This window comes from Botryllus schlosseri, chromosome 2 (assembly GCF_051294905.1).
Source record: "Botryllus schlosseri isolate E-star chromosome 2, Bs_hap1, whole genome shotgun sequence".
NCBI classification, from domain to species: domain Eukaryota; kingdom Metazoa; phylum Chordata; class Ascidiacea; order Stolidobranchia; family Styelidae; genus Botryllus; species Botryllus schlosseri.
The window spans coordinates 37952634-37963913 of NC_137237.1; the positions used below are offsets into that span (position 1 = coordinate 37952634).

An 11280-nucleotide genomic window follows, 5' to 3' on the forward strand; every position below is an offset into this window, starting at 1 on the left:
GATTTGTTTATGACTTGATTAATCATGAGCTGAAAACGAATCAAAGACTTTGGAGACATAAAGTTTCCACATCGCAGCTCAATTATGACATGGCAATTACCCTGTACCATCAGAAATGCCATAATTGTTTTCATCGTCACGGCTATCTAGCAGCTTTAGAAACAGTAAGAACGCTTTCTAATCGTAAATGCTTATCTACATGCCTTTTTAATATTATTATATTTAATATATCCGAATTTACCTATTTTAGAATCGTCACAATTTCTTGAATTTTGAAGTATCATGATTTGATCCAGGCCATTTTGCTACAACATCGGTAAACATATGATTTGCATCACAGATTCCTTGGATGTTGATTGAATGTAACGTTTTACTATTCGCATAAGCAAACTCGTCAACATGTGGAGCAATTATATAGGAATATGAGATCCATCGATGCAGCCGATTACGCCAGGAAAACCCGCTACGGTACTTGATAAAAACAACGTTTTGCGGCAACGACTTCCGTGTTATTTCTTGGCATGTAAATGAAATTTGGAGCCATCGAAAGCATTGAATCTCAAAATGCGCTTAATACTTTACTCAGAGTTGGCTGGAATACTTTCAAGAAATCTATGCTGCAACTCTGAAAGCTTCCAGAACTGAGCGTTGTAACGGATACTAAAACGCTGTGCTGTAAGGTTAGGTCTGCCGAACGATGACATAATGGCCCCATGCTATTGTTTACTGCTTGTAATGGACACAAATATTCGATTACATATTTGCTCATTCTAAATTCTGTAACAACTTCTTTATCGCTCGAATGGTCCAAGTCAAAATATTCTCGTTCTTGACATTCTCCAAAGTGCGACGTGCGATTATCCACTAAGAAATAACGGGCAGCCATAATGCCGACATAAGTGCTCCCGAATGACGATCGTACGAACACGAATGGTATTGAGTATTCGTGGTCTGCCCAAGATTTTTGTCGGAATTCTCGAAGATTTTTTTATGGTCTTCGCGACAAGATCGCACGGAATACCGATCATAAAAAATGTTCGGCGGTTTCCCGAATACCGAGATTTCTATTCTTACGAAAAGCATGTAATGACCCCCCCTAACGTACCTCCGAATTATACCGCGGTAGAAATCGAGTTCAAAATCAGGGTGTCCATATGCGAAGACGGGTTGCGAAGAAATGTCGGTGCTCGATGGTCCCGTATACTCGCGGGATACGCATCCCTATGCTATCCCAACAGCCTCTAGCGATACGTGGCAGATACCGTTTGTTTTCTCATGAAGACGAATACGATTGGACAAATATGCAAATTATTTATTACCATTTCTATTTTTCGGGGGGTGGGTGAGGGCTACCCGCATTAAAATGAAAGGTTTAACAAATCTGCCCTGAAATACTCGAGAATTGGGATGGGGCATGGCCCTTTTCGCCTCCAGACCACTCCACTGATCTGAAAGACATATGATATGGGTAAATGTCTCACTGCAGGCGACAGCCCGTCATAATATACATTGTAGATTACCCTGCGTCCTCTCATGGTTCATAAACTTTCAAAGATATAACATCTCATTATGGTAGATCGCTTATTTCTGTATATCCCGTGACTTATATCTTTCTTCTCTCAACCACGTGACTTACCATTTATTACCCCGTGTATTTGAATTATATATGAGACTCATTCCCCATACGCTACTGTATATTTCATATATTCGACCAATTGCTGGTCACCGTAAATACTATTATTTCAAAAATGACCGAAATTTCAATTTGACTGACCTCGGCTTCTACTGGCTGGAATTGAGTCAAATTTGGTGTGCAGCGTTTTTTCAGGTAACCTGACAATTTGACAATCAAGCCGATGAAATTTGAGAAAAAAGTTTTTTTTTGAACACCCCTTGAACAGTGAAAAAGTTGGCGTATGGCATTTATACAAATAGAAGTTAGCAATTATCAAGTACCACGATTATACCGAATCAAGATTCTCTGTAATCTGTTGTAGGGTTTTTAAAGAGAAAACATGAATTCGTGGCGAAGTTTGTACGGTAAACAACTAACTTCTTACAATTTTACGCGGCTATAACATGACGAGAGTCTGAGATCGGAGGTAGAGACATGTTAAAGTGGTCTTTATTCGAAAGTTTCTGCCTTGCAGCACTAGTAATATTGGATCAAAAAGTGTGCAGTGCGTTAAAGGAATCGTTGCCTCATACCTGCTAATAGACTGTAGCGTCCATGAAACATGAAGCTTCCGAGGGATATTAGGGCCGCTTGTATTAATTAAACAAAATATATTTATCATTTCATTAGAACTGAGATCTGATATCGCGGCAAAATAGCCATCGGTTAGCAAACGAATGTCGTAGTGATTTACATACTAGCCGTGGAAAACTGGTCATCTAATCTGCAGGATGGTCATTGGTCAACTGCAGCTTCTTATAAAGGCACATGTTCCGTAGTTTCACAGCAGCTTTCAAACGCAAAATATGTGGGTGGTGAAATGGCGTAGTCAGTGGTATAATCCACAGCTGCAACACCAATGGGTTGTGGGTTCGAGTCCGACTGAGGTCGACTCCAAAATTCCTACCCAAGTGTTAGAGGTTTTTCTAGGTTCCTCATCGCAACGTGATCCGCGTAAGCCAGTGGCGGGCAACTTCTCCAGCCGGCGGGCCGGATATAGAGAAATTATGTACTTGGCGGGCCGGATTGCTGAATCGATGCATTATTCGCCCATTTATCCACGTATACAAGGTGTAAATCGCATTTAATGAATGTATTTAACGACAGCAATGTCACTTCAAAGCCATTTCTTGCCGATAATGACGAAGACAATGTTAAAACAGCATTGTCATACAGGCGCCCCCATATCTGCTTCTCTCTGATCAATCAACGCACGCAGCAATCACTAATTAAGATTTCAAGGCGTTCGATAAGCCCAGTACCCGAAATGTACCAAGATATCAATTAATTAGGGCTGAATAGGTGACGTGATAGCGTCATTGTTCAACTGTGTGGCCTATTTTATGTCGATATTGAATTCTTGCGGATCGCGGATTCTACGACATTTGAAAAGTGGCCCGCGACCCGATTACAGAATCAAAAATAAGGAATATCGGCTTGGTTTGTTTGTTTGTATTTGGGGTATTCATGGTGTTTGTCGACTACTATGGTCATTTACACCAGGCCAATATTCTTCTTATTTTCCGTAACTGCCGACTTATAGCACGTCCCACCTCTAGGCTTTTTGTAAGACACCGCTTACGCGGATGAGGTGGCGAGGAGGAGCCTAGGTAAACCTCAAACACTTAGGTATCGGAATTCGGAAGTCGACCTCGGTCGGACTCGAACCCGCACCCATTGGTGTTGCAGCCGCGGATTATACCACTGCGCTATCTCGCCACTATCGGCTTGGTGTAAATGACCATTGTAGTCGACAACCACCACGATTACCACAAACGATATTAGGGTTGAGCACATCGTAAATGCCGATAATGCAACTCTTCCCGTTTCGACGAACTTACGCGTAAGCTCCATTCTGGCAGGCGTAGTAAGAAGCGGGGAATCTCGGCAGACTGTAGCCGCGGGCCGCATTATCATATAAGACGGAAAACTGTCCGCGGGCCGGACAAAATCCTTTCGCGGGCCGTATGTTGCCCACCCCTGGCGTAAGCGGTGATTTATAAAAGCAGAGAAGCGGGCCGTGCTACAAGTCGGCAAATACGTAATCAAAATATTGAATACAGGTCTAGTGTAAAACTACCAATGTAGTCGAAACACTATGAATGTAAACCAAACAAACGGCGAATTATATATCGCGATCGTCCATATCGTACAACGATGACGTCGTGAATTTCAAATAGTGACGTAAAAATTGATTGTCATTGGTATATGACTCCTTTGGAGGTACAATTCAAAATGTAGGGGTGGTATGACTGGTATGACTCCTTTGACGAAACTGGTTTCCGAACCTTGACATATAATATGACGACAATGCCCATCTTAGCTCAGTAACGGACATGGCCATGGTCTGGTAATTCAAAATGGCGATTTGTCTCCCTAAGTATCATATGTCCACTGAAGTGGTCTATTAGATATTGCAAAAGTTGGCAATAATTGGGGCCACCGCAGTTGGAGGACATTTCGTGTATATTGTAAACGCTGCGATATAAACTGCTAATCACCAGTGACCACGCGCGGAATCTATATTTCAAAACCAATCGAGATATTTTCAGTCGCCTAGCTTGTCTCCTTCTGTTGGTGATAATTGTCGCCCAAACGCTTCAAAAACAGGACTGTCCACCAAAGTAGTCTAATAGGTAAATATATATATATTAGGGAGGGTGTGAACGTGAGGTTCACGTTCGCGTTCTGTGTGTGAACCTCGGAAATTTAGAGGTTCGCGTTCACAACAGAACCTTGGTAGGTTCTGCACTGTGAACCTTTTTCATATTTACAATTGTTTACGTCACTACATCAGCTTTGCTTGAAAGTCTTCGCATTTCAACTTCGAGCCACTCTCTGTGTGGCGCTGGCAGCACGGAAATTAACTCAGCACTAAACGAGCATGCACCTTGCCAATTTCGAATATTTTATTCGTTTTCTTACAAAAGTTAGCTCAAGATATTCGGCTATCCGTTTTAAATATTAAGTAACTATCTGTTGTGGCCGGCAATCACATAAAATCAAGAACGAAATACACTACATGTAGCTACTTGTTGAATCATGCTCACTCAATTATTAACATCAACGAAATTGATATGAATAAGGCACGTTTTGCTTGTGCAAGCTTGTGCAAGTTCCCTTGCATAAATTTCAGGACTTCAATATCTGTAGCAAGTGAAGAATCCGGTTTTTCACTCTGATCAACATCTATGTAGCAATCGTCTGACGCCTTCAGAATACATTGTCCAGTCTAATCTAGATCGTTAAGGCGTAAACAAAACATATATCCCCCTGCGAGCCGTTGTCGGGATTGTTGACCAATCGACGGGAGATATCGGTTTTATGGAATTAATATAGCATTTGATCGTTTTAGTTGATATATTTGGGGATACTGAAAATGTCGGCGTGTACTTACAGATCACTCGAATGCTTTCATAATGTAGCCTGAGTCGTCTTTATATCGTAAGGTATGTACGTTGATGTACTACTTCACGGAAATGTAGGGTTCGAATTAGCATTATGACGTCACGTCACGTCATGAGGTTCACGTTCGCGTTCACACAGAACCTTTCAAAAAGGTTCGCGTTCACACGAACCTGAACCTTTCAGGGGCTCACACCATCCCTAATATATATATATATATATATATCGACTATTCAATTGGATAAAATAAAAAGGGCAACAGAAAACAGGAAACAAAAGAACATCGAGATAATCAGTTTTGGGCTCGTGTTAAGCGTCTCCAACGTATGCGGTCGTGGGCGTCTTCAAGCGACAGCCCGCGTTGTGCTAGATCAGTCTTCATTTTCGAGCGCCATGTTTTCCGATTCCAGCCACCTCTGCGCTGTGGCTCCGTGGGAATGTGATAGATGATGGCGGCGGCTGGTTGCTCGTCTTGATGCCGCACTAGATGACCGATTAGGCGGAAGCGTCGTTCAGCTGCCAGTAGACGGCACTGTCGCCTGCCGGGAATCGCCATAATGCAATAGAGTCATATAACAATCTGATTTAACGGAAAGCTGGGCATTGCGCAAAATGTGACTGAAGCGCAATAAAAGCGGATATCATCGTCCGATCGGTCCGCGAATTAAGATTTTACTTTATAGACATTTCGCACTTTGTAGACATTTCGCAATTTTCATGATTCCCATATCATAATTGTTCCGTCGAAATATTGACGGGTAATTATCATTCCCAAGTTCGTTACCTTTCATTTTCTGCTGTTTCCGCTTTTAGAGTGCTATACGCTGTGCCATAAACTCCAATGACAGAAGGTTACCCTTTCCGGATCTTACGATATTTCCGGTTTTAGTAATTCCATAAAACCACTGAGCTTGTCATACGCAATGACATTTTCTCATGGGTACTGTTAGGCCCTTTTCATACCGGATTTACGAAACTCTTTCGGGAACAAGTTCCGAAACAGGCGATGTTCACATAGAGAAAAAATTACCGAAACAGTTCCGGGAAAAGGGCGCGTTCATACCTATTTAGAGTTACCGCAAACTTATGTTCATACAGGTCGTTTTTTCGGTAAATTCGCGGGAAATCATGGCCGGTATGAACGCGATTCTCCGTAAGTGTTGATAGTTACGAAACCATGTCTGTGGGGTGTTCCAGTTGTAATATGCTTGTGGAAAACAATGTGGGAGAGGCATATACGTGAGATGCGGAGAAGTTGGCTCCAACTTTTAGCTATGGGATGTTGCGGATATGCCTTCTCGAAGTGTATGGGGCTCTATACTCAATATCTGTATCAGTAATAGATCCCGAGTATGTTCCTGGCTTGTATATTATCAACCAAAGCTGAGAGCAGAAACTGAAAGCCAGCAAAGAGGATAGAGTCCTGGAATGAAAAGAACCACCGATCACATCTGCGTACGAGGTACGACAAAGTCAGTTTATCTTTGTGATTGCTGTATAATGGTTTGGGTAAATCTAATCTTATGTACACTGTACAGAGAAACCAGGGAATTCGAGAAATTCGTGAGAGAAACATTTGGTATACTCTGCGACGAGCTTCGAGACCATAACGAAAAGCAGCAAGCAAATTATACGAACTCAATTTCTCTTGCTTGCTGAGTAGCTGTCGCTCATTGGAGGCTAGCCAATGAAGCCAATCGTTTATAGATCCAGGTAAACATCAGATGTATTTTAAGAAGGCAACTGTCACAAGTTGATTTTAATAAAAATTGCTAGTGCCTAGTAGGGCTAGCCACCATGATTCGAGTACTCGAATCTGAATCGAGTATTAACTTTATTGATTCGAGACGAGAAGTTAAATACTACTTTTCGAGTAGGTTACTGAAATTATACTGAAAGTTGATTTACTAACGAAAATTATACGGTAGTTTTGATAAACTTTTCCACTGAGTAAGCCTTGAAACCTTGATTGGCCGTGTCGCAACATACGAGATATAGTACAAATCTACGAACGTTGCTGGAAATAACACATTTCCGAAGTCATGACCATCCCATATAACACTGTCAAGCAGTGCAATGAAAACGGTATGGTCGAAAAAACATTAAATTATCTTTGATGTGACAGACAATAGGCGTTATGTTCTTTATGGTGGCATAAAAGGTAGCCTACACATTTGAATTTTGGCATGGTACATTGTGTTGTGATGTCATCATGATGATACCCGACTCGAAGCGTAATAAGTGATTCAGAATCGAATCACTCAGGTACTCAATTTTGCCCAGCCCTAGTGCATAGTAATATTTCTATATTTGTCATGGCGGAATGTCAGCCAGTTTTAGCGTAGCATACCACTGCAAAAAGGTCAGACAAATTTGGTCTTGAATCATTATGTCGGAAAAAGAAGTCTAAAAGACCAATTGTTCTTGCCAAGTAGGCTAATTTCTGTCTCAAAAGTAAGACCCAAATTGATGTAAAATGGACTTAAACTGGAAACTGAGCAATCAACACAATGACTTGGACTCGAGTCATAAAACCATGACTCGAACTCGACGCTCTGCTCGATGAGTTGGACTCGGATTTGACTCGGTGATAAATTGAAAATGACTTGACTTGAATCTAGTCAAAACTATTGAAGTGGGATCGACTTGTGACTTGGTTACAACCCTTCTCACTTGACTGAAATTGCTGAAAATGAGACCAAATTTGTATATTTTCTGTAGTGTAGTCAGACATGTACATCAACCTACTTATTTAGTTACTTTTAGTTACTAAAACTATGTAGTTCTAGTTGTGGATTTGAAAAAGTGAATAGTTTCTGGTTCTAGTTGCGGATATTTGAAAGTGAGTAGTTCTAGTTCTAATAGCAGATTTTGAAAAGTTGATAGTTCTAGTTCAGGGCCGGCCAACTCGTGGCCCGCGAGTTGATTTCCGAAATTAGTAGTATTATCAAAAATGGATTGCACAGATTGGGAACTTGCAAGGCCAATCACAAATTTGCGCCAATATTGTTTTGTGTTGTGTTTAAACGGAGCCGAATGTTGGCTCCTGTTAATTGATTGTCCGCTGATTGCGATTGATTGGTGTCATCACATAATTACTTTATATAACGGTTGCTCGCGGTGTTGGGTTCTCTTTTGCTGCAATAAACTTCTGTCGTAAGCCGACATCGTTCTTGGTGCCTATAGGGAATACAGGCTCTATACTGGCGTTGATTAGTCTGGCCGCAGCACTTGAGGTGTGATGACTGAAATATCAGTTCCGACGCATTGGTAGATCTGAGCCAGTCACATTTTGGTAGATCTTCAAACACTACAATAAAGCAGAATACTTTGCGATAGATTAATAAAAAGTAAAAATTTTCTACACGCTTAGCGCAACATCTTGTCACTCGATTTCTTGCTTTTAATATTGTTACCCCTTTGTGAAAATGAAAGAACGCCTAATCTATCAGATTGAGTCGAACTATATATATATTGGCGACCTCCCGTTAGCGCTCGCAGAAAGACCGTCGACTATGAAACCTAGGCACAAAATGATTGCCGTATGTTGGACGAAGCTTTCGATATCGATATGTGCAGGTGCCGAATAGTCCAGTCCTTGCAAACTGAGCCCAGCGATATACAGCAGGCTTGCAATATAGTCAAGTGACAATATTATTAATTTATCAACTTCAAAAAATTTTCGTGCTTCGCGCGGTTAGTGGCCGGCAGAATAGTTCGTCAATCGAATGTGGTGATTAGGCTGAAAAGGTTGGCCACCGCTGTTCTAGTTGCTAGTTTAAAAAATTGAGTAGTTCTAATTAAAGTTGCGCATTTTGAAATTCCAGTACTTTGTACAAGTCTGAGTGTTGTGGGTGGATAAAAAATTACCACAGCAACACTTGTACCAAACATGCATTTGCTGCATTCAAGTTTTTTCAGGATGACTTCATGATTGGGAGCCAGAGGGTTCCGTACTAGCCTACATAGCTGATGACGCAGCCTATCCCTTTCAGCCCCAGCTCATGAAGCCTCTTCCCTGAAACACAAACAGAGCATAAGCTAAAGCTAAATTCAAATAAAAATTTCCTTTCTGCTGCCCTTAAAATTCACAATTGCTTTTTCAGAAACTTGGCAAAGCACACATGAAGGTTGAAAGATTTTGGTCGACTGAAGGCGTGGTGTTCAGCTTTTCTCATAAACTGCAATCCGTTAAGGCCAGAATGAAACAGAGGATGGTATGCGCAATGAACAAGACCTGGTGGTGATCCAAGTATCGCTGGCCCAGACGTCGGAAATGCCCTGTGTGACATTCTCAATAAACAATGCTCTTGCTTAACCAGATGTGTTTGTGCTGTTTCATTTTATTCATGAGAGAAACTATAACTTAATGCACCCTTGCACAGTTCCGCCTTTTCACCTTTTTCATCAGTATCCTCCATCTAGACCTGCGAAAAGATCAAATTAAGTTACACTTGCCTAACCTTGTATAACAAAGGAATGACTTGGTTGTAACAAGAAAATGAAGGCATAGGTGAAAACCAAATTATGACTTGGATGATGTACGATGGCTTATCAGCCCGTTGGTACAATTTGAATTTTGGTTTGCGAGTCAGAGCTAAGGACATCATTCTCTGCTGTGCTGCCACTATCAAAGCAGATGTTACTAAATCCTCTTTTCAGTAGGCGTATATGACGGTGACTAACCTACGCACAGCATATCCGTGGTTAGAAACTTGCCTTTGATGTAACAAATTTGGTAAGGGTTAAGATCACCTACCAAATTAGTGTTGAAGTGCTAACGTTTTCAGGCAACTCACCCAATGCTGCATCATTTGGAGATGGTGTTCTACCTTTTTAGCCGTGCTCTGTTTACAAAACCACAGAAAAAAGAAGCTGACTAGTAGTCAGTGACTACGTATTGTGAGCATACAGAATATAAATCCAAGAATAATGCATTCCCAACACCATTACCAAGAAGATCAAAATGCCGCAGGTATCTGACCTCGAAATATAAGCAGCCTGAATGAACAGCGCGTTACGGTAAATAAAAGTTTGATTGACAGCGTTCCGGTAACCCAGCTGCGCCATTCGTGTTCATACTCAGTCGGTCCCGTAAAAATCTCCGAAAATAAGCGCGTTCATACCGCCCCGAATCACCAGTGTTATGTTCACATAGAGGGGTTCCGGTAAACATTTTCGAGAAATGTTAGTCCCGGAACCCCGGTATGAAAAGGGCCTTATTGTTGCAATTATGTTTTTATTAAACTGTGTTGATTCGAAGCCGTAATGCGATCCTGTTGCATCCGGGATTTTTGGATTCTCAAGTATTTCAACACGCGACAAATTGACAAAACGACACTCGAAGATGTGGATGTACTGTACAACTCAAAAACTAACCCAGACCTAACTCACACTTACCTATACATACAGATATGTGTCATGCCAGGTGGAACAGGTTGCAAACATAGTGTCCTATATGGTGTCGACACAAGCAAATCGCACGGTTCAATGAAATTGTATCACGTCACAGTTTCCATTTGGCTACAGGCAATTTGACGGTGATTTTTGACCGGCTTGCCGAGCATTAAATTCGATGAATCGGGTATCAATCGAAAGCTGACTCTGCACTGATTACGAAAATATAAATTTTATTCCGCTCGCGGCCCTGGAACCCCCACAATCAGCCCCCAATTATTCATTGTCGAGTAGATTGGCAGTGTGACGCAACAATGATGTCTGGCGAAATGAGAGACTCGCTCAAGAGCAAGGATGCGGCCGAGCGGCGAGAGTGGGATCAGCTGACGTCGCGGCAATAGCGATGTGCAAACGCGCGACAGAGAAACGCTGCGCTGTTGATACTTTTTCTATGCGTTTCGGTACAAGCGAGCACACACCAGCGTTTCCTTGACTTGTAAGGGTAGAACTGGGTCCACAGAATGTATTAGGGCCCTACCAATTTTCGCGCAATATCCTTCAGCTGATAAAGATATGTAGGCTACGTCTAAGTAGTCTACATTGGATATGTCAGATTATTATGATATCGATTGCCTTAGCCCGCTTGTTGCGTAAGGCTCCAGAGACACGTCGCGCTGTTGATGGCGGGTGTCGATACTTTCTATAGTCGCTTTTATGGTTAAGTGTGAGCAGGGAGCATTGAGCATGAGCACACATTACAAGCTTTTATTGGATCCGTATGGGTAGGACTTGGTCCGCGAATG

The 11280-nt window shown here is 41.8% G+C and overlaps 2 long non-coding RNA genes across 3 annotated transcripts; one reads left to right on the forward strand and one right to left on the reverse strand.

Annotated features, from left to right (window-relative positions):
- Positions 1-5335: 5335 nt before the first annotated feature.
- Positions 5336-9454, forward strand: LOC145434571 (uncharacterized). 2 transcript variants are annotated; one of them, XR_013913467.1, is made up of 3 exons: positions 5336-6552; positions 6619-6793; positions 9187-9454. It is a non-coding gene; the product is annotated as an uncharacterized LOC145434571 (long non-coding RNA). The 2 variants fall into 2 exon arrangements; XR_013913465.1 differs by having other exon boundaries at positions 5339-6542.
- On the reverse strand, positions 9406-10305 carry LOC145434570 (uncharacterized). The gene is made up of 2 exons (XR_013913464.1): positions 9880-10305; positions 9406-9507 (listed from the first exon to the last, which is right to left on the reverse strand). It is a non-coding gene; the product is annotated as an uncharacterized LOC145434570 (long non-coding RNA).
- Positions 10306-11280: the final 975 nt, after the last annotated feature.